This window comes from Colossoma macropomum, unplaced genomic scaffold (assembly GCF_904425465.1).
Source record: "Colossoma macropomum unplaced genomic scaffold, Colossoma_macropomum, whole genome shotgun sequence".
In the NCBI taxonomy this organism is placed as follows: domain Eukaryota; kingdom Metazoa; phylum Chordata; class Actinopteri; order Characiformes; family Serrasalmidae; genus Colossoma; species Colossoma macropomum.
The window spans coordinates 32,266,201-32,293,990 of NW_023494802.1; the positions used below are offsets into that span (position 1 = coordinate 32,266,201).

The 27,790-nt window shown below is 38.5% G+C and overlaps 1 long non-coding RNA gene across 1 annotated transcript; it reads right to left on the bottom strand.

Moving 5' to 3' along the window:
- Nucleotides 1-144: 144 nt before the first annotated feature.
- On the bottom strand, nt 145-13,423 carry LOC118822662. Its single transcript, XR_005008463.1, has 2 exons — nt 13,242-13,423; nt 145-187 (listed from the first exon to the last, which is right to left on the bottom strand). It is a non-coding gene; the product is annotated as an uncharacterized LOC118822662 (long non-coding RNA).
- Between the last annotated feature and the right edge of the window lie 14,367 nt (nt 13,424-27,790).

The window sequence follows — 27,790 nt, forward strand, 5'->3', positions numbered from 1 at the left end:
AAATGGCTGCCATCTGTCATTCAAGTGAACTAGTTCAAACTGCTCTTTGGTATTTCCAGCATGAAGTGGAAATGAAGCCTTCTTTGCAGACGAGAAAAAGTAATAACAGTAGTATTGCTACTTACTTGGCTACATCCATGATGGTTTCTATCCGGATTGCGCCATCAAGATGCACATGTAGCTCGACCTGCGGATTAAAACATATATAACTGTAATGTGGTGGATCTGTAATGATGTGGGCTCTGTAAGTGAAGACAAGACTTCAGTACAGCAGGAAGATCTTATCATCTGACCCTTAAGGGCCAAATTTGACCCGTAGACATGCACAGCTGTGTGAACGATGATGCCAGGCACTGCATTTTCTTGCACGGCTTTCTTGCGCATGTGGAATGAGGAATGCATAACTGGGTGCAGCCCAGGGTGCTGAAAAGGCCTTGAACGCCAGTGGGGTGCAGAAGGGCTGAGATGCGCTGTTGTGCTCATTCAGACATGCTACATCTTCACCTCTGAAGTCGTACAGCTGAACAGCACTGCGACAAAAAATAACTAAATAACAACCACAGGGGGAGTGCATACATAAACATGAATGATAACTCACTTAAATATTTATTAAGGCTCTACTGTGTATGCCGATGTAAAAACAATGCAAGTTAGGTAATTAACAGTCTTGTGGTACATTACAGACTTCCTTTTAAAGACTGCTTACATGATAAATGACTTATGGATCCATTTCCTCTGTGGTGTAAACTGTGGTCTAGTCAAAATCTGAGCTTCATGATTAGAAACGTTCCCAGAGTAGGAGGGGCCAGTTTATAGGAGCCATATCACTGTCCATCCTTGCTTATTTTAAAATAAAATTTTAATGTAATATGTAAATACTGTGCAGGTTTAAAATGTACTGTACTCTCCTGTAGAGCTGGGCGATATGGCCAAAAATGTTATCACGATAAACAAAATTCATATCGTTCAATATCGATACATACCGCGATAAATGTCAAATCATTATTTCTTTCAAGTTTGAAGGCTGATTTTTGCTCCTGGGGGGTTAATCGCTGTTTTAAACTATCCTTTATGGTCTGAACACGACAAACACTCACCAAACAGTGGAACATTTCACAGATCTGTCATGGGAGAGTGGGAGAAAGTGTCTGCTGAGCTGTTTTTACCAGCTGGAAAAGCATGGCTATTTTGTAATAGTCATAATTTAAGAAAGAAAACAGATTATTTTTAGCTCGGCTACCCCGCTACAAATGACATCACAGTATTGAGACACCAGCTAGCGACGACTGGATTTCTCTACACTATCGTAGTAGTTTAAGGGATGAACCGCAATATATCAACACCAGACAAACAGAGTCCTCCTTTTAGGAAGGTTTAAACTGAAAGCGGTGCTTTGTGCCTTGTTTGATCTACAGTATCATTAATTCTCCATGCTGTGTGAGTGACAGTGCGCTGCTTCAAGTTAGCCAGCTGCTAAAAACAGCTAGCCTGGAAAGATAGCGCTCTCCCGCTTTCCAATGCCTTACAGCTTCCTCAGTTTACTTTCTTTAAATCAGGGCTGAAATTTACATGAACCCACTTCTTTCTCTCACTCTTATTGCTTGGGAATGCACTAATACTAAAATATGACTGAACGCTGTAACAGCGCTGTAGTTGTGAGGATTGTGATTGTGATTTAACGCTGCTAAAGCTTGTTAGGATGTACGGAAAGAGGTGAGTTCGCTGTAGGACAGTTACACCACTGACCTCGTTACTCACACTCGGTCACAGGAGAACAGATCGCCTGTCGCTCCACTCAAACAGGGAATGTATAACTCCGCGTTTCAGCCGTTGCTAAAGACTCATCTTCCTCGTGGCCCCCTCCCTCTCTAATCATGTAGAAAAACTCGGAAGTGCGCCCTCTCCTGGCGACAGCGGAGTAGTGTCGCTTTCCTTGCAATAGAAAACGCCAAGGCTTTCGCTGAACGTAGAGGTGTGAGAATGGTGTATTATATCGAACGTTTATCGAACATGTCGTATCGCTCTATCGAGGAAAAGTTATTTTGCGATAATTATCGTTATCGTTTTATCGCCCAGCCCTACTCTCCTGCCTATATACTCCATATATGGAAACTAAGCTGCAAAAACAGCATATTTTAAATTCATCATTGCTGTAATGTCACATATGACCACTTTTTAAGCCTACAGTAGTATAGCTTGCCCACTCATGTTGAACAGTGGGGAACACTCAGGGCCTATTAGGCCTTCAGAGAATTATCCAATCAGGCCTTATTTTTCTCTGTGGTATGTGGGTAAATACAGCCAAGATAGCTCTCCCATTGGTTAAGCTTTCAGGAGCTGAACTGTAGGCCTAATATGTTAGATTAGCCACTAACATAATAAAGAACTGACCGTGGGATCAAACAATCGTGTTTTAATTTCCAGTGGGTGGGACCAATGTCACAGGAATTAAAAGTGACTCTAGGCCTTCTGGAAATTCTAGATACGTCTCTAACTGTGACTATGTGTGGTAGCCTGACCCAAGTGTTTCAGTCAGTTACTTTGTTAGAAATGGAAAACAGTGGTAGCTCTATAGATTTATTTGAACATTGTAACAGACATATTAAACACTTTTACAAGCCTTAAATGACCATGCTTCATCTAGACTGGCCAAAAAATGTTCATGTGAATCGCTGTTAGCTTAGCACTAACATACTACTAGAATTCCACAAGGGAGGTAGCAGAAATTAGAGTTATCATAGACATGTTTTGACATTTATGACCTGAACTGATGGCCTAGCTCTATATGTATTTCAAACTAAGATTTAGTTTTTTTCAATCATTGTACTTCACGTAAAGGTTATATTTTTGTTTGGAAGATCAAAAGGAAAAGCAATAAAGAATTCTCTGCTCAGCCTGTTTTGTTCATGTTTAACAGGGATGCCAATATTCGTGAAGAGCACAGGACTTCAGTGCAGCAGGAAGATCTTATCTCCTCTCCAATTACTCTGTTACTGTAGACAGTGTAATTGGAGTGGAGCAAATAATTAAACGTTGTGCTGTTCCTGGCTGTCAGGAAACAAATGCACACTATATATGCACACTATTTGTCCAAAAGCTTGTAGACACCTTAAGGCTTTACACTAGGTACTGGAACATTGCTGTGAGGATTTGATTGTATTCATCCACAAGAGTGAGGTCAGGTACTGATGTTGGGTGGTTAGTTCTGGATCACAAACATTACTTTAACTCATTCTAAAGATATAGGATGGACCTCCATCACTCCAGAGCTCAGTTCCACTGTTCCACCAACGCTGGGGGGCTTTATACCCCACTAGCCTATACTTGGCATATAGAGTGTCCCTGCAACCTTACAAAGGGTTCAGACAAGGAAGACATGCATTTTTTTCCAATGTCCCTGAGGATTTCAGTAAAAACTTATCAGTCTCCTTCCTACTGGACAGCTTTTCAAATGAAGTACAATATAAAGGAGCCGAGCAGAACAGAGGTCATTTGTGTGTACTAGTCCTAAAGCACAATAACAAAACAGCCTGCTGAATTCTAAAGCATAAACAGATGTTGGAAAGTGGAATTTGGAATTACATAAAACCACACAATGTAATTAGTGAAAATGTGAAAAAATAAATAAAATACAAGAAAAATTTAAAACATGCACAAAGAGGTTAAGGATGAGCAATGGCTGTGGAGAACAAGCTGACAGAAAACATTAGCCACACCGCAGGGCCTCTACACAGGCTGAGTCAAGGCTATTTACACACAATCTGCACCCTGCCTCACAGTATACAGTCAGCAGCATGCTTACAGCCCACACAGGCTCTTCTACACATGCATCAAATATTGATGAGCTAGCCTGATGTCCACTAACAAGAGAATAAGGGCACCAGTGAAACCTCCATGATAAGCACTGATGATCTAATGACCTCAGATAAACCTTGAAGGAAAGAGTTCATATCAATTCTCTGATGTGCACTTCATTAATGACCGTGGGGCTCTGAAGGTTCAACGGCCTGAGCGGTTTCTCCAAACACTGCGACCATGAGGTAATGGTTTTCAGAAGAAAAAAAAATAGGATTAACTTAATTCAATTAGTGAGCACATCAGGGTTGATGTTTATCATTTCAGTTCAATGATGTCATTTAGGCCTGGGCAATAGAGAAAAACAACTAGAGCACAAGCACCTTTTACAAACAGTATGAACTACACTAACCACTATGTTACACTCAGAAAAATGACATCAGTCTGTTGTTGGTTTTAATCAGTTTTCTCTCAGCACCATTAGTTAACAAATACATGTAACTGAGTGAAACAGAAAAAAGGTCCTTAACTGTCAGTGGGGCAGTGCCCGTCCTGTTACTGGGGTGGTACCCTCAAGGGTACATCTCAGTACCTTTAGTCAGGGAAAATAACTGTACCAGGATCCATTGAAATGATATTTTCTAAATTGTATTGACTCCACACACCCCATCTCATCACCAGACTTTTTATTTTATTGCTCTAATTTAAACAATTAAGTTATGGAAAGTACAAATATGTACTTTTCCACTGGGAAAAACTAATTTAAGGTTCATAATAGGACCTTAAAACCACTGTTGTACCTTTGAGGGTACATTTACATTGTTTGTACCTTGATGAACGACAAATGTACCTGCACAGAACCTTTATTTCTAACAGTGTAGAGTCAGTTATATTGCTTCAAAATACAGTGACTTGTCAGATTTAATTGAAAAGTGTTTGTTTCATTAATGCAACCATGCTGAGTAAAACATATATTTTTCCCATTGACTCCTGGCATCTTTGCATATTATTATACTTGTTTTACTTACTTAAACAAGTTTTTCCCAGGTGAAAAGTATGTATTTGTAGCTTTTCATAGCCTAATGTTTTAAAACAGAGCAATAAAACAAAGTCTGGAGATGAGACGGGGTGTATGGAGTCAATACAACCATGGATTATGGTACAATTATTTTCCCTGACTAAAGGTCCTGAGATGTACCCTTGAGGTTACCACCCCATTGACGAGGGGGACCGCCCCAGGGACAGTTTTGTACCTTTTTATCTGAGAGTGTGGCAAACCTTTCTTTGTGTGGAAGTTTCCTTCCACTCGTTGGTTAACCACCCAGCCTCACTGTTGTTGTCACCTGGATGTACCTCACTGCTAAACATGATTATACACCAGCTGGGTAGTACAGTGGCAACTAAATTCTAAAGATATAACTTAAAATAAACTAAAATAATAAACTAAAATATTCGTATGATACCAACAATATTACATTGAACATCTAGCAAAGCACAGCTTAAAACCTGCTGATATGACCGACCTGAGAACTGTCTAGACGTGGCCTAATATTCTAATAAGCGCACTTGACTCAATTAAACACTCCCAGCCTGCTACGCCACCGAAGTAGAACTAAATAAAACAGCGCAATCAGATAGAAATGAGTAATACGGGCTCATCATATATACATCATATACAAGTTGTGCTGCAGAACCCCACTGTGTCCACTCACATCCGTCTTAAAGAAAGTAAGGTTCTTATTCGCTTTACTGCTGGATGTGCATCCAGGTATAGCTGGAGTGGTGGGTTTAACAAATCAATCAATGAACTGATTAACGAATAAAAGACAGACCACAAGCAGAGATGAGCAAGCTTGCCGGCTCTGTTATGCCTTCTAGGTTAGTTTTTGCTACAGAGGGAAATCATGATGGAACAAGGTGTGTTTAAGCTGTGTAGGTGGGACAAACCATAACAGCTTTGTGATGGGTGAGGTTATTGCTTAAGTGCTATCCAAGATTAGGACTGCTCAGTTTACCATGAAAGAGGAACATTGGAAGGTTATTCATAGAACATGTATGTTAAGAGCAACATTAACTTAGAAAGAAAATAAGGTTGTAGGATCCCCAGGGCTTTAAATCTTGTTTGTTGTCTGTTGCTTCTTTTACTTTCTTTAGTTTAACATAACCATATTAAGTTGGATACATGGCTTATACATTCAAATGCTCATTCTAGTTAATTAGAATATACTCAGATCACTTCCGTGTGATTTACAGTGGTCCCAAAAGGTATCTGGACATTTGTGCCATACTTAAAAATGTATTACGTTCCATTGTATTAGGAAACAAAATGCAATTTATTTTAAACAGACCATTCTGAAGCTCCACTTCTGATGATGTCTAATGAAGGTGGGAGGAAATTTTGAACAACTACAACGTTGTTGGGGTGGATACTTCAGGACAGGCTTTTTGAAAAGTTTTTAGTCACTAGTAGTCAGGATTTCTTTTTTAAATGGACAAAAACACGCAAAGAAAACAAAATCGTGAGCAGAATATTACACACAGTGGTACGCAAAGGTTTGAGCGTCCCCATGAAACTGTTGATCTTCTACATGAAAATAAGCACACATCCTCCTCAGAGAACTCATTACTGTACATTTTAATACACAATTACTGTTATCTGCTGAATTTATTTTTATTTGAAGAAAAAAATGAAACTAAACGTGGCCTGTGCAAAAGTTACGGCACATTTTATTTATATTCTATGTTTACTTTTTTCAATTTGTTACACTTAACAAATAAAAAAAAAATCTACACTAACATTTACATAAAAATGCCATAAGTTTGTTCCCTGTTAGGGATGTGATTTTTTGAGAGTAGGACTTTTTTTCAATGCACAGCATGTACAATTCATTTGGCGTTGATGTGTTTGTGGTCATTTCACAAGACTGTGGCATATCACAAGCCCTGTCAAGGCAGTTTAGCTGACCAAGCCAAGAATCAGTCTAACATGTGCTGTATACACAGCAGATAATTACAGCTGTCTTGGCTCTGAATCAGCATAAAAACATCCTTCTTGTGCGCGATAGTGAAAACTAAGTGCTTTCGATGTATGCTGTGCAAAATGAAAGCTGTCAGATGTTAGATGTTTTGGAGTTGGTGTCATGCAAAAACCACAAGCTGTTCAGATCACTTTTTCAAAAATGGTCTCAGGCACTTTGACTAAGAACTGTTAATTCTATGTACTGTTTTCCATCTCATATATGGACAAAGCTGCATAATGTTGCATCCCATTTTTCATGTAAATTATTTTTCCCTTGAGCTCCATATATGATTATATGGGTTTATGTAGCAAAAGCAGTCATAATTCATTTTGACATATTTTCCATGTTCCAACCACCCTTTATTCCTATTCAAACTGAATTCATTTATCAGTGGCATCTGTAAAAAATACACACATTTCTTTAGTGATAAAACTCATTCAGACAACAAATAAATTACAGGAGAAGTTTGGGCCTGTAATTTCTACAAACCTGGATGTTTGTTTCACACATGGTCACATGATCAAACTCTATTCATGTGAAAAATTAATGAGATTGTGCATTTAAAGTAATGCTTTGATGATATTGTGTAGCTATATGTGAATATAAGGTGTTCTATGGATCAGAGTTCAAAACACATTTCAGACTTTTCACTGATTTGGATTTGAATAACCCTATACCTTAATTAAGGTTATTTTATAACAATAAAAAAATCATCGAACATTCCTTTTTGTCATGAACAAAACAGTTATAACACTACTCAAACTTTACCAAATGTTTCAGTAGTGACTGTTTCGGAGTTGGCAATTTTAGCAAATTTTGAGCATAGCTCAAAAACGCTAGCCACTACATGACTAGCAAACACAGCTTTTAACAGCTGTACACATATAAAATCATGATTTTTTTCATTAAAACACAAAAAAAGTACTTAACTGCAGACAACATTTGTTTCGCTAGAGACAATTCTTAATATTACACAATGATTTTCAGACTTTGGGACACATTTATTTCAAAACAATCAGATCTAAGAGCTCACCATGTGGCCATGAGGGACAGGGACACAGTCTCATTTCCAGCTCTAAAATGCTGAGGCGTGGCTAAAATAAAGTTCCACCCATAGATTAAATGTCTTTGTGTTTCAGTAGTGACATGAAATGTTTTTATTTAAAAATTAAACTAATGATAAATGTAAATCTTTCAACTTCACTTTAATAGAAATCAAAAAGAAACAAAAAACATTAAAAAATGTAAGTATTACAAATTCCCAATAGAAAGTACTCTATAAAAGATGACTTTGTATATATTTAGTTTATTACTATCTTAATTAATGCCTTGGGTTTCAATTTTCTTTTTTACTGTGGGACTGCAGTTTGAACTAATTCAGTAGAATGGTCCATATACATGTGTACATCTCGCTTCTCTAATAAACTTTATTTTGTTTCTCCTGGTGTAGAGAGAATAGAAAAAAGTTCTGCCACCCATAGCAAGTAAACGGTTGGAAGACTTCCAAAGCATCCATAGTTTTGCTATCCAGAAAATGTTTAATATGGATATGCAAGCTAAAAGACTAAATATATCCGGCTGGTGGTAAAATCACGGGGCGGCGCTAAACTGCCATTGGCTGAATAGACGGATACATGTAGATGACCTCTGATCCGAATGGTTGCTCTGTATTGTGCCTCACTCAAAAAGCAGTCCAGGCGGAGACACTCCATATAACTTCAGTGAGAATGGGCGGAGCTAAACTACTGTGGACTAAATAGGCAGATATAAGTAAACAACACCTTTTGGTGTTTGTGATGTCACAAAAACAATTAATCAACATAGGCTAGTTTTGCAGCTTAGTTTTTACATATGGACTGTATGGACTGGGCACTGAATGGTACGTTTTGAAACTTTTGCTCCATAAAAGAAAATGACTACAAAAAAAGTGAGAAAATTTTGGTTATCCATTTTACGGGCCCTTTAAGGAATGCATTGTCTGATGGCTTATCTCAGAGCCTCAGGAATGTGTCCATTAAAATTCATCTCATGTCTTCCCTGGACACAAGATGAAGCCTGTCTTCATGCAGGGGAAGTGAGTATGGAAAATCAAAGTAGCTTCATGTTTAGGTTGCATCACTATGCCTGCCTCCCCGGAGGACAATATAAACACTCCTGTTGTCTACAGCAATGTGAACACAATCCAGCTGTTCTCTGCAAAATATACTTCAGTTGGATTCCAACACTAAAGTTGTTTCAAGCATGTCAGCATGTGTTTTACATTTAAGAACTGGAAACAGTTCACAGTCATGTTCCAAACATGTTTCAACCCAAGAACTCTAAAAACTAGTTGTCAAAATGATCCCTATCAGAACTGATCAATGCTGAAATGATTGTTTTAGTAGAAAAAACAACATGTTCGGTGCTCTTACATTTACACTTATACATATAAAGGTTATAAGGGTTCATAATTTATTATAATAGATTTTCAATGTAGTTTTCAAGAGTTTATAACAGAGCTTTTAAAGTAAAGTAGTAATTTCTATATGTGTTTTCCTTGGTTTTGTTTTTGTTTTTTTATACATCCTCTTATTTTCAGATATTTTAAAGGGCCCATGTCACAGATAAACACATTTTCCACACTTATTTGAGATAAAGAGCTCGATCTAGTATGTAAACACTGTTAAAGTTTCAAAACCTACCATTCACGCTTTAGCCCACACAGTCCATGATTGGAGACTAAGCTGCAAATGCAGCCCACGTAGAAGTCAATGTTTCTGTGATGTCACAAAAGGCAACATATTTACACACCTATTTATCCCACAGCATTCACACTGAAGTTATAAAGAATGTTTTGGTACTGAATGAGGAAAAAACAGGGTAGGCAATCATAAAAGAGCTCATTTACACAGATCACAGTATAAAAACAGTCTATTTCATTTTAAGGAATAAAGAGAGGTTCTATAATGACCACAAAAGATGAACTACAACTGTTTTGGCACATAAAACCACACAAGTAAATACAACAAAATTGTAGAACGAATTTTACTTCAAGTATTAGTAATCACAGAGCTCATAGCCAGTGATATACAGGATCATAGCACTGTTTTTAGAATCACTTATTCATCATAAAAACTAAACTAACATTTTAGTTAGTTTCAATTGTGTTCATTTTATTTAGTTTCAGTCTGCTGTGATTTAGATTTCTGTTTCTACTTCTTTTGATAATGAAACACAGCTGACTTAAGTACTACTGTTATCATCATTACCATCACTATATGATTCCTGTCTTTCATTACTGTTGCTTTACAAGGCTTGGACTTCTCCACTGCTTCATGAACAAGATGTCAAGCATCAAGTGGATTAGATTGTGGACATATACTAGGGCTGAATAGTTAATCATTTTTATATTGAAATTGCAATTTAACAGAGTACAATTTTCAAATTGATGCATTTTTTAATTACTGCCTACATTACCAAAATGTTGTCTTATTTTTTAAGTGGGGAGATTTAATTTAACACAGAGCTATGAACTGCCTGCAGATAGTGACATCACAATCACAACTTACTGGCACTCTGGCACACTATATTCAGGGGTCAAGACAGAAAAAGTGGATATTCTTGGCCAAAAAACATGCTGGAACCTTAATTTATAAAAAAATTATCACAGTTTGAATTGCAAATAATTGCAATGTTAGTCAGAAAATTGCAATTAGTTTTTCCCCAAATCGTTCAACCCTAACAGCCAGAGCTCACTATTGAGAAATGCAGGGTATATGACCCTGCGTTTCTCAATAGTGAGCTCTGGCTGTAAAATACACCCAATATTGTTGTTATTCCACATCGTCCAGCAAAGCCGCAGCTCCCCAGAGTATCCATCTTAATTGTTTTCTTTGAATGGCCAGGCTTACAATTTCATGTATTCTTCCAATTCAAGTCTGTGGGGCAACATTTCTTTTGAGAAGTGAAACCGCAAACCCCAGAAATCATCTGACATTAAACAGCTTGTTTCTATTATGCAAGTGACCTACAAGGACCTGTCTAAATGATGAGCAAAACCACTGACAGCATATTTCCTTTTTATTTTCACAAAACAATACTACACGTGTTCAAGTTTGAGTAAGTTGCTCATTTCTTCAGGATACTGCTTTTGTTTCCTGGTTGGTGTAATAAGATGTAGAGAATGGAAAAAAGCATTGTCTTGTGTCACTATGCTGTCCTGGGGGGGTGGGGGGCGGGCTCCAGGAAGCTGGCAGCTTAAGGCTTATGAGATCACTTCAATTACACAATCGATACTCAGTTGGGATTAGCTTTCGTGCTGCCTGATGCCAGAATCTTGATGAGGCCAGTGTAATATGACCAAGGGGAGCACAAAGGCTATGTACGCCCTCACGTTTCAGTTAGGAAGATAACTGCTTATCAGCCAAGCCCTTGTATCAGTCCGCTGCATTGCCCTCTGCATGCTGAGTCAGTTCAGTTCAATGACTCCAAAGGGCATGACAAGGGGGAGGGTAGTTCTTGCAGTGCCCTCTCTGTGCTCTTGCTCCATTTGTGGTCCTCAGCATCCAGCTGCATGGCATCACTTTTGTGATCAAGGTAGCACTAGGATTTCCGGATCAATACAAATACTTAACATTCTGAATCAATAGTTATTGTAGGACTTGCTTCATGCATGCTTTCATGAATGTACCAGTAGACCAGAAAGGTCTGTACCTCATAGATCTCATCGCCCATTTTCTAAAGTATCCCCTAAACCACAGGTCCCGGAGTACCCTCTGCCCTGAAATGCCCACTTCAACTCAGGAAGGGCTTGCTAAGTACCTGCTTAGTTGGATCAGGTGTGTTAGGAACACAAAATACACTGTCCTAAATGTATTCATTAATGTATCCCTTTACAATGCGTAAAAACACAACATATTCAACACACGTATACAATATATTTACAATACATCTTGGTAAGGCACATGGGAAAATCTGCTTAATTCACAATGTTCCTCACTGTTACTGGCTGGCGTTTTCTATATGTAATATATTTAATGAAAAATCACTTATCATTTAAACAAATTTCAGAAAATTCTCCTGCTTCAGTCCACTGCTGCTCACGCCATTCCCCTTGCAGGAGTCCAGTACAACACTGATGCTTATCACCTGCAAACATGTCCACTACTGAGGAGATTACTTGTTTGATCATCCTTCAAAACTCAGTAACACTTAGATTAAATCACCGACTCATTACCTTTACTTATCAGTCTACTCAGGCTTTAGTAAGAACTTCAAGTCCCAGGGAACACAGAGTAAAATATAAAAAATGTTTGTAGAATACTACACGTGAGTGTTAAATTAAAAATCCAGCAAAGCCTGAATGTAAAATATGATAAAAATATGATAAAACATGGCTTAAAAACCGCTGATCAGATCTGAGTGGGTGTGACTAATGAGCAGGTTGATTGACAGCACTCTGCCCACCACTACTAGCCTGCTCTGCTGCTCAAACAGAGCTAAAATCATTATCCAGCTTTAATGTGATGCGAACTGGACAAAAAAAGTCACTAACAGATGTGCAGACGGACGAATGGACGAACAAGCAATGTTTGTGCATGGATAAACAAATGAACGGCCAAAAGGCGGCTACAGACACGTAGTTTAGCTTGCTAGCTTTTTTGTTATGCTAGGTTAGCTTTAGTTCGCTCAGTTTATGTCTCTATAACGGTTGTGTGTGGGCGGGGCAAAGGATATCAGCTCTGTGATTGGTCAGGGGAATGCTTAGGGAAGAGTTACCCAAGATTAGGACCAGGAATATGGTAAAATACATCGGCCATTTAGTGATCATTGGAACGTCATTTAAAAGGGTTTACTTGGTACTGGTTTACTGTTTGCCTGCAAGAACAAGATCAGCCTTATTAAAAAGAAAATACGGGTTTAGGTTTCCTGGGTCTTTCAGTGTTTGTAAAGATGGTGTATACTTTTACACTTAATGGGTATGTATTTTAAAAGTATTCTACTAAAAATGTAAAAGGCAACTGTACTGTGAAGACTCCCTTTACAAAATGTAACGTGGACACAATACAGATACGGGAACACACTAAAAAGAGACGGGCACGGTGGACTCCAGAGCCAAGACTGGGCACCACCGTCCCAAACCATCACTTTTTCCCTCAAACTACACTGCCAGTGTGTTTCCTTTCACTTTCTAACTGTGAAAATAGCAGCATAGCAAAATAAGGTTAAGACTTTCCAGCTGTAGAGATGCAACCACATTCCTGAGCTCAACATGAGCCCATACCAAATGTGCTGTATGTACAAGACCGCAACCCTTGCATTGCAACACCCCTCTAACACGTGGTTTGCAGCTCCGAAAGAAACGTTTCAATGAATGGAAACCGTTCTGCAGACCCAGTTCCTGTCCAGCACCCCCCACACCCCACGAAGAAACCAACCAGAACCCACCTTTGGCTTTCCAAAAGTAGGCTCATCGTCCACGGAGTGTGCAGCCATCGTCGTTCAAGTCCACCAGCGAACGTACTCAGCAGAGCCCTCGAAAGGAAGAAAGTTCCCAACTTGCCAACAGCAACCGAGTCGCAAACTTCAGCCCGACTGCGAGAGTTACCATTATATGGCCACTTGTCAGTAAAGAGAAAACACGCCTTTAGCTCCGTAGAGCGGCTGTGAATGGCGCTCGAGCGCTCTCGGCCACGCCCCTCTTCATGCAGCCCGCAAAGCTCGAGCTAAACCCGCTACTCTACAGGCGAACTAAAGTGAGTTATTTCGCTTTTTTGGTGCAGGGAACGAAGGCGGTGTTGACGGCTATGGTCTCTTCGACGGCTACTCGGCAAGGAGATTAGAGTTTAATCTGCTTAAGATCCTCTGAGAGACAAACCGGCGCTGTGAGGAAGCGCCTGAGAGCAGCGCTGTTACTGAACGAGGAAACCGTGGGCTGTTTGTTCAACAGCCTTCCTCAATCATTCATGCTGCAGGGCGATTTTGTAGCCGTAGCCTTCTCATTTGTGATGTATAGAAGAGAGAGAGTGGACACCTGAAACATCTCGTCCATGTGTTTTTTTTAAACACTGCTCGGTTTCACAAGCAGGACAGGAATGTTTAAACTGGCCTAAGGCTAGCAGCTACTTGCAACTTAGGCAGTTTGTTGACAGGTCAATCTATCAGACACAGGTGGTGGAGTTGGCAGAGTATCATAAAGACACCCGAAAATGAAAGTAATCTTCTGAAACAGTAATAAGAGAGAGAAAACTCAATATATATGATTCTAAATTCATATATATATATATATATATATATATATATATATATATATATATATATATTATGGCAAGCCAAACAGGAAATATTTAATGAACATTGATATATATACAATGAACTTTGATATATATGGAGTGAACATTGATATATATTGAATGAAAATGTATATATATTGAATGAACATTGATGTGCATGGATTGAACATTGAGATGAAAAAATGAATAATATAATTCATAAAATGTTTTGTTTAGACAGAGAGGGACTTTTGGGGTTGTGTGTGTTGTAGCCTTGTACCCCCCCCCAAACAGACTGTTTAGATTGTTATTTAATGTTGCTATGTTGTTGTTCTTCAGTTACAGTGTGTGTTTGTGTTTACTGTGTTATTTTGTGTCTAGCTCAGAGTTAATTAGAGTGCGTTTGTGTTTGGTGACCCTCAGAAGAAAGAGTAGGGCTAGGAGTGACCTACCTCAATTTTCAGTTGCTTTTCAAGTGGCATTGTTTTCCCTTGCTCTCAATAAAAGAGCATTTTTCAAACAGAAGTTATGGCCTCATCTGACTCTTCTTCTGCACCATGTTAAATTATGTATATATTGAAACTCCACCCATCTGTATCTTCACATCATATATCCGCCACTCTCAGGTCACTCTGTCCACGGGATCACTGTGTATAAATATTGGTCACTTTATCAGAATTCCCTCCCTTTGAGCTCCACCTGGAGTTTGTTAATGCCCATTTATTGATGTACAGTTTTTCTTGGCCATCCTCAACCCTTCAACAGCGACTTTCATTCAATATATATCAATGTTCATTGTATATATATCAAAGTTCATTAAATATTTCCTGTTTGGCTTGCCATAATATATATATATATATACATACATACACATATCGCCTGTTGTCGGAACAAAACCTCATATCTCCAAAATGGTAACTTTACAGGAGAAGGAAAAAACTTACTTTACTTATAATGTAGGTCAATGGAACCAGAATTTTTTCCAAGTAATTCTGGGCCATGTCTTTTTTATCACGAAATTTACACACAGTATAAAGAACAACAGATATTTTCAAATCATGTCAAAAACTATATTTATATGTGTGTGTGTGTGTGTGTGTGTGCGCGTGTATGATTGGGATGTAAACAGTCAGAGTGGCTTGCTGTGAAATAGCTCATTGTAGAAAAACATTTTATTTACCATCCAAAACCACAAGTGAATCAAAACGTGTTGTGAGTTTTTACATTTAATGTTAAATGTTAAAAATGATAAAGTAGTGGTAAATCTGAAAAATAGGTTTTCTTAGAGGATTTGTATGACCATTTCATGACCATTTCAGCTAATAATTTTTTTGTGAGGAAGCGTTTAGGCTGTATTCACACTGCAGGTAAAAAATGCCCAGATCTTTTTTTTTTTTTGAACAGCAAAAAACACATTCATTCTGATGTTTTCAATTTAGATTTCGGCCATTTCCATGTGTGGTACTGAAATCCAAAACATGGCAATGTGACCTCTGTCTGAACAGTTGGCTCAGAATTCAGGCTTTTACGTCAGTCCATCTCAATTTTCATCATGGCATTAATCTCTTCAGATGTCTGGTTCCTATCGCCACCACTGTGAACAATTTTGACACTATAAGTTTCTCTAGAACTGACCATTTCACATCAAACCACTCTGAATGACTCTGTTTACATCTTAACCATTTAATTATGCAGAAATTTTGATTCTGTTCTTCTTTTTGTGAGTTTTCTTTTGGTCTAAAAGAAAATACTAACATTTTAATTTGAAACTAAAATTAAATGAACTGAAACTAGGAGAAAATAGATTGGTTTCTTCTCAAATGTACTTAGAAGTACAGAAGTAAAAGTGTTAGCAATTGAAAAAACTAAAAAGCAGGCATACTTGTAAGTGAAAGTAATGAAATAAAGGCAAGGCAAGTTTATTACACACACACACACACACACACACACACATCATCTAAACCACTTATCCTTCTGGGTCGCGGTGTGGCGCTGGAGCCTATCTCAGCTGTCATTGGGCAGAAGGCAGGATACACCCTAGACAGGTCGCCAGTCCATCGCAGGGCAGGCAAGTTTATTAAAGATGAGAAAATACAAAGATAATTCAAATTAAAATTGAAAAAGATGTAGGACAATAGAAATTAAAAACATGATTAAAAACAATAGATTTAGAAGAGAGGAATTTAAACATTAAATGAGAAATCAAATAAAAATGTAATTAAATTAATAAAATGCCATTACATGAAAGAAATGCAGTAGAGCTAACAGTGGTTTCTGTTTTTCCAGCTCTGGTGTAGTGAGAAGATGTCTTGTTGATGTTCTTAGGGTGATAAATGCTAATTTAGTGACTGATTTAGTAAAGGGAGGTGTTTCTCCTAACTAACAGCCCTTGAGAGATGGATTTTAGAAGAACAGATGATACAACACTTCCACTGTAGTCAGCATCACCTGACATTTATGTTGCATAAGAACTATAGGCACCCAACCAGTCTGTGGCCTGTGGCCTGTTTCTGCTTCAGGCCATCAGTACCCCTCTCTATAAGATGCTTTCACACAGCTTAATGAATGTTTTCACTTATTGCTGGATTTGATGTAAAACACCCATCTATATGTGACACCTTTCGTTAGTTCACAGCTGAATCTTCTACATCTGGTAGCTGAAAATAAAGTTCTGATATAAATAAACATTTCATGACTACAACATTGACATTTTTGTCACTTTCCTCGTCTCCCAAGGCACCCCTCCTTTCCCCCAGCCTACAACTTACTGAATTCCCTTCATTATCTCTTATTTCCCAAAAGCCTAGGGCCTGGAAATGATTCCACTCCCATATTTACACAACCCCACATTTATGCTGACTGTGTTTATCATACACTGTGAGACAGTATGGAAGCAGTTTCCTTTACTCCAGTTATGTGACATATCTTTGCTAGTTATGCATTATGCAAGTTATTCGCCCTAATGGACATGGGGTCTGTTCGTTTATTGCGTTTCAGGGGCATGCATGTAGATAAGTAGAAAGAAGTAAACATGTAGACAGGTCAAGTGGAGGTCAGCAAGGTTGTTTGGCATTCAGTAGTGATTCATGTGTTAGTAATTTACTCCTTTACTTTTATTAGCCTTTTTCACAATGCTCTGCACTACGATCCCCAGCACGTACTGCAGCGCAATGTGTGCTCAGACGTCACTCCCCCCAATCTGAGATAGCAGTTACACTACAAAAAGAAAAGATGCCAGGTGTGTAGTTCGGTCAAAGTGGTTGAATACTCATCTGTGGCCCAGTGCCTGTATTTTGCTTTTGCAGTTTTGGCATATTTTAAAGAAACAGTGGCCAGTTTGGGTCATAGCAAAATGTTAATTAGAAATGAAAAAAGAGCACAGGTGATCGCTGGCCCACAGATTTGTTGAGATTTTTTAATATGGCCCTTGTAGTTGTTGAGTTTGACACTCCTGCCATAGAGGAACCACTTTTAGTTGGCTAAATAACCTTGTAATGGATGAAAAGAAACGTTTTTGGAAATTAGATGTCCAGGAACCATGTTCATGAAGTGTGAAGAACTACTTTGGAAAAAGCTTAAACAGTAGTGGTGGGTGATATGACACAAACATCATACTTGATATGAACAAACATGATACTTCAGGACATCGAATTCATGATACATGATATATATCTTGATACTTCTGATGTTTGAAGTTAACAGAACTAGAAATGTAAACAGTGTAAAATTTTCAAAAAAAACAGCCAGCTTTGAATTCACTGTTCTTGTGATGTCATGAAAACCAACACATTTACATACATCCATCTATACAGCCTACAGCAGTTTAGCCCCGCCCACTCATGCTGAAGTTATATGGAATCTTTCAGTCTGGAACGTCTTATAACTGGACTGAGATACAGGGCAGCCAATTAAATCAGATGTCAGTTACATATATCAGTCTTAAATGTACAGTAAGAATGTTGTAAAAATTTTAATTACAGCTGTTTTTGGTATATGAAACCACACAAGCATTATGGCCCGTCCCATTTCACCCCTTGCTTCTACCACTTAGCCCTTAGAGTAGGCTTACCTAGTTTCTGTTGAGATAGAGGGGTAGAGCAAGGCTGTTGGTGCTACATGACCCTCCAAATGAAGGTTTTTCAGAGGCACACTCCAAACCGACATAGAAATGTAAATATTTTTTCCATTAAAAATTACAATAACCATTGTATTATCTTAGTTTAATGTTGTTTTGATGTATTATGGTCCTTTTCCTCATAACAAGCATAAAACATCACTAGTAGTTTGCTGATGTCCCGGTAGCTATCTTGCTAAATTTCCCTTTCCACCTTAAATAGTGCAGCTCTGAATTAGGGGTGCCTTTGAAGGCATGTGATTCCCTAAATTGAATTAAAGACCAGCAGTGAGGTTGCTGAACTTCACCCTTCTCTGCCGTCACTGCAGACCACAGATACAGAGCAGTGCTAGTAGCCTGTTAATGAAGTAATGTTCTGTTTTATTTGAGGGTTGTCCCATTTCATAGGGGAAGATTTCAACCACTACTTGCTGTAACACAGTTTCAAGGGGCAAGGTGACAATAAGGGGTAGGGGTAAAAATAAGAAATGGGATTGGGCCTATAAGTGTGAAAAATAAAATCCAGAAAAAAGTAGGGTACAGGACTAATTATGCTTTCATTTCCACACTCTCATTTCTTTATGAAAGAATGAAAAAAACATATATATGTATTTTTTTTTATATATATGTTTTTTTTTTAAAAAAACAGTTTGTCTGTGCAGGTTCAGACAAACTGTATAGCGCAATTTCAAATAAAATATGTACCAATCTTACACCTTAGAGCCAATTTATACATGGAATATAGAATAAAACAGTTCTGAAGCGTCAGTGGCCAAAAAATGCTCTTATTTTTTATTTTTATAGCAAAACTCTACAGTTTCATTAATAGTTCTAGTAAGCAGTGATTGCAGGAAATCAGCTCTATAAAGTACCTGTCTTAGTAGTAAACATAATAAACATTATTATTGACATAGATGGTCCTAGCGCTCTCATTTCTCATTGTAAAGCTGTGTGAACATTAAAGAATAGCACCCTCTAGTGCAGATAGGGTTACATACAGCTTAGGGGAAAAGCCCCTAATAAGCCCAGTCTCATGTTTATTGTTTAATATATTTTTTAAAAAAGGGAATACTTAAAAACTACTGTGGATCTTCTCCAGTAAACACATATCTTCTAGACCCTTACTATGAGTTTGAGGTGAAATAGTCCTTTTATTTTGGGATATTTCTGTGAATGTGGAGGGACTGTATTCAACACAATTTTATTACATTATTTTCTTAGAAGTAAATCTTGTAAAACTTGTGTGATTATGTTAAAAGAATGATTAATCTTTAATTTTATTATAATATTTTACTAAAAACTGAAAAATCCACATGGAAATATGTTTACTTAGATTTAGCTGGGTTTATTAGGGCCTATTGCCCTATATGTAACATGCGCATGTAGTTCATAATGACTCAGCTTGGTGCCCTGGCCTGGTTTAAATGGCCTTAAGGGGGCACTGTTGTTCGCTGGACTAAACTAACTGCTGGCCTGAGATGAGGGCAACAAGGGAGATGCAAAAATCTTGGTAGTAAGAAAATCATTCAGTGAAATGGTCCAAATGCAGTAAGGAGATGAATTGATGACTTGGAGTAAACACGCACATTGGCTTGTTCTCTTGTTGTTACATTACTGCCTAATGCAGTGGTCAGCAACCCAAATGTTAAGAAGAGCCATTTTGTCCTTTCAACAAAAATCAAACCACAAAAAGTCCATTTTACCATCTTGGCTGTAAATATGTCTCAGTATGTGCTAATGTGCTAGTATATGCTAACAAATATGATATAAACAAAAATGCAGACTTTGCTCTGCTTTAAGCTTTAAATCAGCTATAGCTGTTTTTCTCACATCTCTGACAGGAAACTTTTCCGCAGAAGTAAAATAGTTTCTTGTAAAATGTCTCTCAATATTTGACTTTTTACGAGGCTGAAGTCAGCTTCTTTTTTTTCCATTCCACCTTAAATGGTGCCTGAGGTGCCAGAATGTAACTGCTGTACCATTTAAGGTGGAAGGGCAAAATGTACTTAATGCAGTAACATGAATTTAGTGCTTTTAAACCAATTCTTGAAAGACAAGTGAAGAACAAAGTCTGTGAAAAAACAACATTTTCAATATAGCTGTGGTTACACAGTGTTTCTGTGATGACAAAGCACCCAGAAGGTGCTGTTTTTTCCCCATGAATGTATCACAGTGTGTGCAGTAGATGAAATATCTATGATATTTTAAAAAAATCAGGTTGCAAACATGTATGGCTTGATTAAAAACCATGGCACATATCAAATAATTAGGGCTGCTTGCTTCTGAATTGCTCAGTGGGGGGCACTGCCACCAGTTCTCTGTAAACTTTGGGCCCAGCACCAACCAGGAACAGCCACCAACCTCAGCCTCAAAGTTTCTTTCCTGTTATATAATCATGAATGGAAAACCAATGTGCTGCAACTCCCAGCCACTAGATGCCATCATAGCTGCAACATTGAGCAGACAGTGAAACTAGTGGCTGTTTTTCATGTGACGATACTGTGAGAGCATTAGTTAAAAACATCCAATTCAGGCCAAGAAGGATTTGATAAGCTAATGGGCTAGCTAAAGGTATGGCTACAGGACCAGAGTTGAGAACACTGTAATGGCCTATGAATTCCAGTAATTGATAAGGTTGTAGGATGTTCAAAGTGGTCTGAAGACAGAGCGTGCAATGCTAGAGGCTGCTGCAACTGTAAACAGCCATGTTTTCTTTGAATTTCTTGGAAAATTGTGTGTGTGATGGCCACAGTAGGCCATGTCTCATTAACGTGCAGACATTCTGCTTTGTATGGACCATACATCAGGACTATGATGTCAAAGCTGTTTTGTTTTCAGCAGTTATTTCTGAACTCCTACAGAATAGTCCCTAAACAAAGACTTCGGTGTGTCTTGGCATCAACCAGTGAGCATAAAACCTTCTTTTCACTGCTCAACCAACAAAAGCATCCCATTAAATGTGTCTTACATCAGTCTGCGGTGAGAGGCCAAACTGCCCTCTCCACACCATTAAGACGTACATTCAAAGCATACGTAAAGCTTTTAAGCAGATGTGAAAACATTCGTTTTTCCAGTCCACAATTATTTATGTCTTTTTCCCCTTAGTGTGTGGCTTCCATCGCTGGCACCACCGTCTGACAGCACTGGCCCTTTGCTTGTTGTTCTTGCCTCCTCCGAATCTTTGATATTCGAACACGGGCCATCGTCCAGTCTGTCATCAGAAATAACTCATGCGCCGGCCAAATCTGCCAGTGTTTGTTGACGTCGGTTAAAAATACACACTCGTAGGTTGTGGGAATTTGCAGGGAGTCCAGGCTGTGGGTCCAAGTGAAGGTCAGATTTCTGAGCTGTGTTGACTTTCTAGCCAGGTGTCATCGTGCTATGTCGCTCAAATGTATCACCATTCTTTTCTATCAGAGCTCAGTCTTTGGTATGCTCCGGGCAGAGAGCAAAGCTCCTTTCAGTGTCTCAGAAGTACTTCTCCACTTGCATAATATTCTCCGTTGAAAATATTTGCACTGCCAGCCACAAGTTAGGAAGTGGCAGACAAGGTGAATCCAGCCCTTGTTCTGTGTTTATTTGTTTTCTCTTTATTTAAAGCACAGAAATCTTAAAAGGTACAAGTGTTGCTGTTGGTTTTCTGTCTTATTTAGACATAAAGTTATTTTAAATAGCTGAAGTCAGCTTTGGACAAACTTCTCTTTACGTGATTACTGAAACTCCACGCTGAACTAAGTGACACAAACCAACTTTATAAGCAGGAAACAGAACTAGAATTGGGCAATTTGGGTAAAATACTGTGCAAAAGTCAGAGACCACCCTTCATTTGTTTAATTTCTAGACAAAAAGGCCATTAAATACAAGTTAATTATTTTCAGGAGATAATTTTGAGGAGATACGATAGAAAATAATCTACTTGCATAAGGAAGATGAAAGTCAAAGCAAAATAAGTGAAAAAACAGGAAATTTTAAAACTGGAGTGCAAAAAATTATTAAAAGCTACAGAGAAAATAGGACTCCTCACAACAGTGCAAGACCTGGTAGACCACCTAAACTGCCCCCATCAGACAAACTGTAGTTAAAGTACTTAAAAGATACGAGACACTCAAGCTCCACTCTTGCTTGAGATCTGAAAATCTTCAGGTGTTTCTGTCCATCCTTCCACTGTGAGAAGACAGCTCAAAACTATGAGTCTGAAAGGATGTGTCAAGAAGCTGTTACTGAAAAAGGTAATAGACAAAAAAAAAAACAAAGAAGCTTCTGGATTGTTAGAACAGTGGACCACCGCAGAGTCCAGACCTCAACATCACTGAATGTGTTTGGGATTACTTGGATGAAAATGCAACCTCCAAAGTTCAGTCTTAGAAGTTGGTTGCATTTTATGTTTCTTACAATGAGGTGTACTGTAGTGCTTCTGACCAAAAACGAAAGCATATTTTTGTGCAGCAAAGATCAATAGAGTGGCTCCTCAGCTTGTAGGTGAGGATTAGGACTCCTTCACCCCACAGTAACATCAATCAGTGATATCTAGGGGCACAATTAGACATTGGTTTATTGCACACACAATCCAAAGGCAATAAAAGCATTGTTTTCTGCACTCCATTATCTACATACCCATGGACTTAAGACAACTACATGACAATGTGACCCCATCTGCAAGTGTTTATTAGAAGAAAAAGTCTTGAGGACACACGTACCATTATTATAAGAACACGGCCCACTCAGGGTTTAGGAATTAAAGAGGCTCAGGTATTTGTCTGGCCGAACTTCTAGTATCTTGGATGACCGCTCAGTTTACAGTGGCCTGTTTCTGTTCTTTAGCCAAGTTACACCATCCACTCTTCCTTGTAAGTGAAAACATTGCTTTTGCCCGTGAATGTTAATGCCTTAGGCCTCGTCTTCTTTTGTTCAGACACACATGGACTCCAGTCCTTTACTGTTCTGATTTTAGCCACTTTTGATCTGTGTCAAAGCTATCATCTAAAAAAAGATAACATGCTGAGAATGTCTGAACAGACTAAACCAATCAGACGTGACAAAGTGGGAACATATCACAGTTTTTTTTAACAATTGTTTGCTAGCACTTTCAAGATAAAAATCAACATATATACACTATATTTCTAGAAGTATCCAGACACCCTCATTAATAGCTGAGCTATTGCTAACACAGATGTTCAATTGCACAAAAAGCTAGTGTAATCGCCATAGAAAGGCATTGCTAATAGAATGGAACACTCTGTAGCAACCAAGAGCATAAGGTCACCAAGCCCAATGCCAAACATCAGCCATAGTGGTATAAAGCCCCCAGCATTGGGCTGTGGAGCAGTGAAACTGCATTTTCAGGGTGATGAAACAACATCAAATACCACTGGAATGAGTTGGAGTGGTGTTTGTGTTCCAGAACTAATCATCCAACATCAGTACCTGACCTCACTAATGCTTTTGTGATGGAATGCAATCAAATACTCATAGTAATGTTCCAACATCTGTAAACTGTGCTAAGTCTTCTCAGAAGAGCAGAAGCTGTTACTGCAAGAAAGGGTGGACAATCTCACTGATAATGCATTTGCTTTTGGAAGAAACGTTGGATGAACAAGCATCTACAAACCTTTCAACATATAGGCGTCAGTTTCCCAGACAGGGATTAGGCCCAGTCTTGGACTACACAGTATTCTAAAAGAATATTCCCCATTGAAATGAAAAAGTAGTCCAGAAGTCTTGTCCCTTGTCCAGGAAACTGACCAATAGTGTATATACAAATTAATATTGATGAGGAATGACTGAGTCTAACAGGAAAAGGAAAGGAAATGAACGGGCGATTGAGCTGTCTCTCAAAGCTAGCACACAAACTTCAAGCAATACTATGTAAACCTCTCTGGTGGAAGATGAAAACTGCATGCAAGTGTGGAAGAACAACGGGTGGTTCTATTTTTGATGTGTGCCATGCCGGCCGTGCTAGCAGTCTCTAGGCCAGGGATCCAAAACGTGTCTCTTTCACTGCCCTGTTGCGGCTCCACAGCAGAACTAGATTTTTAGGAAAAAAATCCTCCTTTGCAGTAAAATAAAGCTTTGCTGATCATTCTAACACAGTTTTAATGCTAAATGGCATTTTTATCACTAAATGGCTGGAGTAAATGTATAACTGCTAATTCAGCATAATTCACCAACCTTTAATCCAATCTTGCCTAGCTAGTAGCTAACGAAACGGAAAAGAGAGAGATTTAAGACGAACATCGATAATTTGGAGACGGTCTGATTTATTTGCATTTATGAGCAGTCATTTGGTTTCCTGATACGTTTAATCTGCATCAAGAAACTGTCAAGCACTAAAAAGTCATGAAGCATTTAAGGTGGAATGGGAAAATTCGAACAAGAATCCGCAAACGTGAAGCTGATGTCGAACGTTGAGAAACTATAGCTGAACTAAAGCTTAAAGCAAAGCAAAGTAAGTCTGCGTTTTTTATTCATTTTATAGTTTTTAGTCTACACTAGGACATTAGCATGTACTGAGATATTTACAGCCAAGATGGTAAAACGTTACTTTAATAAAATTAACATAAAATGTTGTGGCTCCCAAGGTGGTTTGATTTTTGTTGAAAGGACAAAATGGCTCTTCTTAACGTTTGGGTTGCCAACCCCTGCTCTAGGCAGAAGCAGTAAAGAAATGCTATTATGTACATAAAGTGCAAATGCAGTATTCTTGCTATTATGAATTATGTTTAAGAAATAAACAGACAATAAAGACATTTGTATTATGTGAAAATGCACACAAACAGAAACTGCTTTGGCCTTGTAATGTGTGTGTCATGTCCAGTGTGAAATAACAAGTGGTGTGGAGTGGTTCTGGCTTATCATTCACGACTCGTTACAACTGGTGTGAAATGGGCTTTATAGGGTGACTCGCAGCAGCGCACGGACACCATATTTTAGTGTACTCCTGACTCCTCTGCTTTTTCAATTTTAACAAAAACTCTTATATAGTGAAGCTTTAAGGTTTCACATATGCAAGTTCACACATACAGCTTTGCACAATAAGTTAAAACATTAGCCACTAAGCGACCCTGTTAATAGAAAAATCAATATTGTTTTTTAGTTTTTGTTTCTTTCATAGAAGAAAGATTTTTCCTACATTTTCTGATTGCATATGCAAGTTTTTCTAACGCAAGAGTTAGACATTTTTGCATTGGACCGTCAATGTTGGAGGGTTTCACAACCTCAGCAGAAATACTTGCACCATGCGAATGCATGTTTTCAAACAACTGCCATACCTCATCCATAAAGCTGTCAGTGCAGGTGGGTGTGTGGGTGGGTGCCATCCTGTGGAGAGCAGGTACGTTTCCTCTTCTGCGTCATTGGCTGACCCCTGTCTGGGATGCTGTTCTTATCACACATGCAGGGCTTTCCTGTGACGCTTCTGCAGGGTTTTCACATGTCCAGACAGAATGTGGAGAATCTAGGTAATGTTTCCTCTCTGCAAAAGAAGCTTGTTGACTGCAGTCCTCCGTTGTGGAAGACAGAGTGCCCACATACCTGTACCCATCTGGGATGCAGCTGCCGTTAAGCATATTAAAAAGCACTAGTGCACATGAAGGGAGCCAGAAATCGCACTGAAAATGTTTAAGTGCGTCACCATTCAGGCTTTGTTATGTGTGATATGAAGGTTCAACAGAACATGAAAAATTATTAAGAATGACTAGACTTAACCCCTGAGTGGTCAACTTCTAAGGTTTTGCTCTACTGTTTGGAGATAATACGTTTGAATCTAAGTGATGCCAAAGTCATCTTTGTCTGTGAGTTCAAGAGACCATAAGTGATCTTTCCATGCTCTACTCATGAACACATTCCTTCAGAACAGAAAAAAATCCCAGTCTACCCAAAACAGCATTTGTGATCATTTCCAACCCGCCCACTTTTGAGTATGAACCAGCAATGTAGTCCAGTTTGGTGGTATAGCATTTTAAAACTGGAAAATTAAAGCTACACTATTTAGGATTTTAGAAATCTGGAGACCTCTCTGGAAATATGTTGAAATTGCAAGCAAAATTTTATAACACTGGTTGTGCTTTGGCCCCTTCCCCAAATGGATGAATCTGATATATGCAAGTGTGTTGAAAGAGATTCAAAGAGAACTCAGTTAAAACTTGGTGAAGAACATGTCTCCTGAGTATGTAAGTAATATATCCACTCCAGCTCAAGTTTTCAGAGTTCTCTCCCCTCCTTGAGTCACACAGTTTCTGTTCATACTACCACCATGTGTCTGAAGATATGGTCTGAACTCTTACTTATACTTCTGAAAAAGATGCACATAAACATATTAGCATAGAGACACAGAAAAGAAGTTTAAGTAATTGTAGCTCACAGACACTCACAGCAACTACTCTCAGATACATGTTGCGAGAATCTGGGTTCTGTACATCAAGAAAACACTGACCTGTTGTACATGGTGAAGTCCAAAATGGAACTAAGCAACTTTTTGTTTTTGCTATTAATACATAATAATGCATTTAACAATATTTATTACATCCAATATTTTACTTATTATATCCCTTCTCTCTACTATGACGCCAAGCAAAGTTTTTCTCAAAGTACAAAACAGGGGCCCCAAAGCACTTAGTACAGTCATAACTCACCAGGACCATTGCATCTTTCCAGCCCTGGTCATGACTGGCTGCTCCAAACATATTGCCTCCATTTTGTCATCTTGCCAGCCTCATCTGTGGGCATGACTGCAGTAAACTTTAGGACGACCTCAGAGCAGTCCAAGCAGAATAAAACTTTCAACAACATCATCAGGAGAACACTCACTTATTGTAAACAGCATTGAATCAAATGAAAAGTCATCAACTTAAATCATAACTTAAAACACAAATTTAGTCTACAATAATGCTGACATTGCTTAACAGCAGTTGTTTGTAGTATTTTTTGTCTATCACTTTTTAAAGTGATCAAAATAACATGTAACAGATTGTCATAATACAATTTAAAATATGCATAATATAAATTCAAGAAAAATCATCCTTTGTACCCTTTACTTATCTGATCATTTCTATTCAACTGTACTCCACAGATTCTCACTAGTTTTTCCCTTTATTTGTGGATACACACTATACGGCCAAAATGCTCAAACGCTCAAAAGTGAACACTCGCCCTAATTATTGTTACAGGTGTGTAAAATTAAGCACACAGCCATGCAATCTCCATATACAGACACTGGCAGTAGAATGGGTTGCACTGAAAAGCTCAAAAACATCTAGATCTGCTAGATCTGCCCTGGTCAACTGCAAGTGCTATTATGGAATTATTATTGAATATTATATGAAATGGAATCATCTGCAGCAACAGCTCAGCCACAAAGCAGTAGACCACACAAACTCACAGAGAGGGGCTGCTGAGTGCTGAAGTGTATAGCACGTAAAAACTACAGAGTTCAAAATCAACACAAGAACTGAGTGTCAGGACCTTCATGAAATGGGTTTACATGTCCGAGCAGCTGTACATAAGCTTAAGATCACTAGGCACAATGCCAAACGTCGGCTTGAGTGGTATAAAACATACGGCTGCTGGACTCACGCTTCTCTATCTGGCGGTCTGATGAACGAATCTGGGTTTGG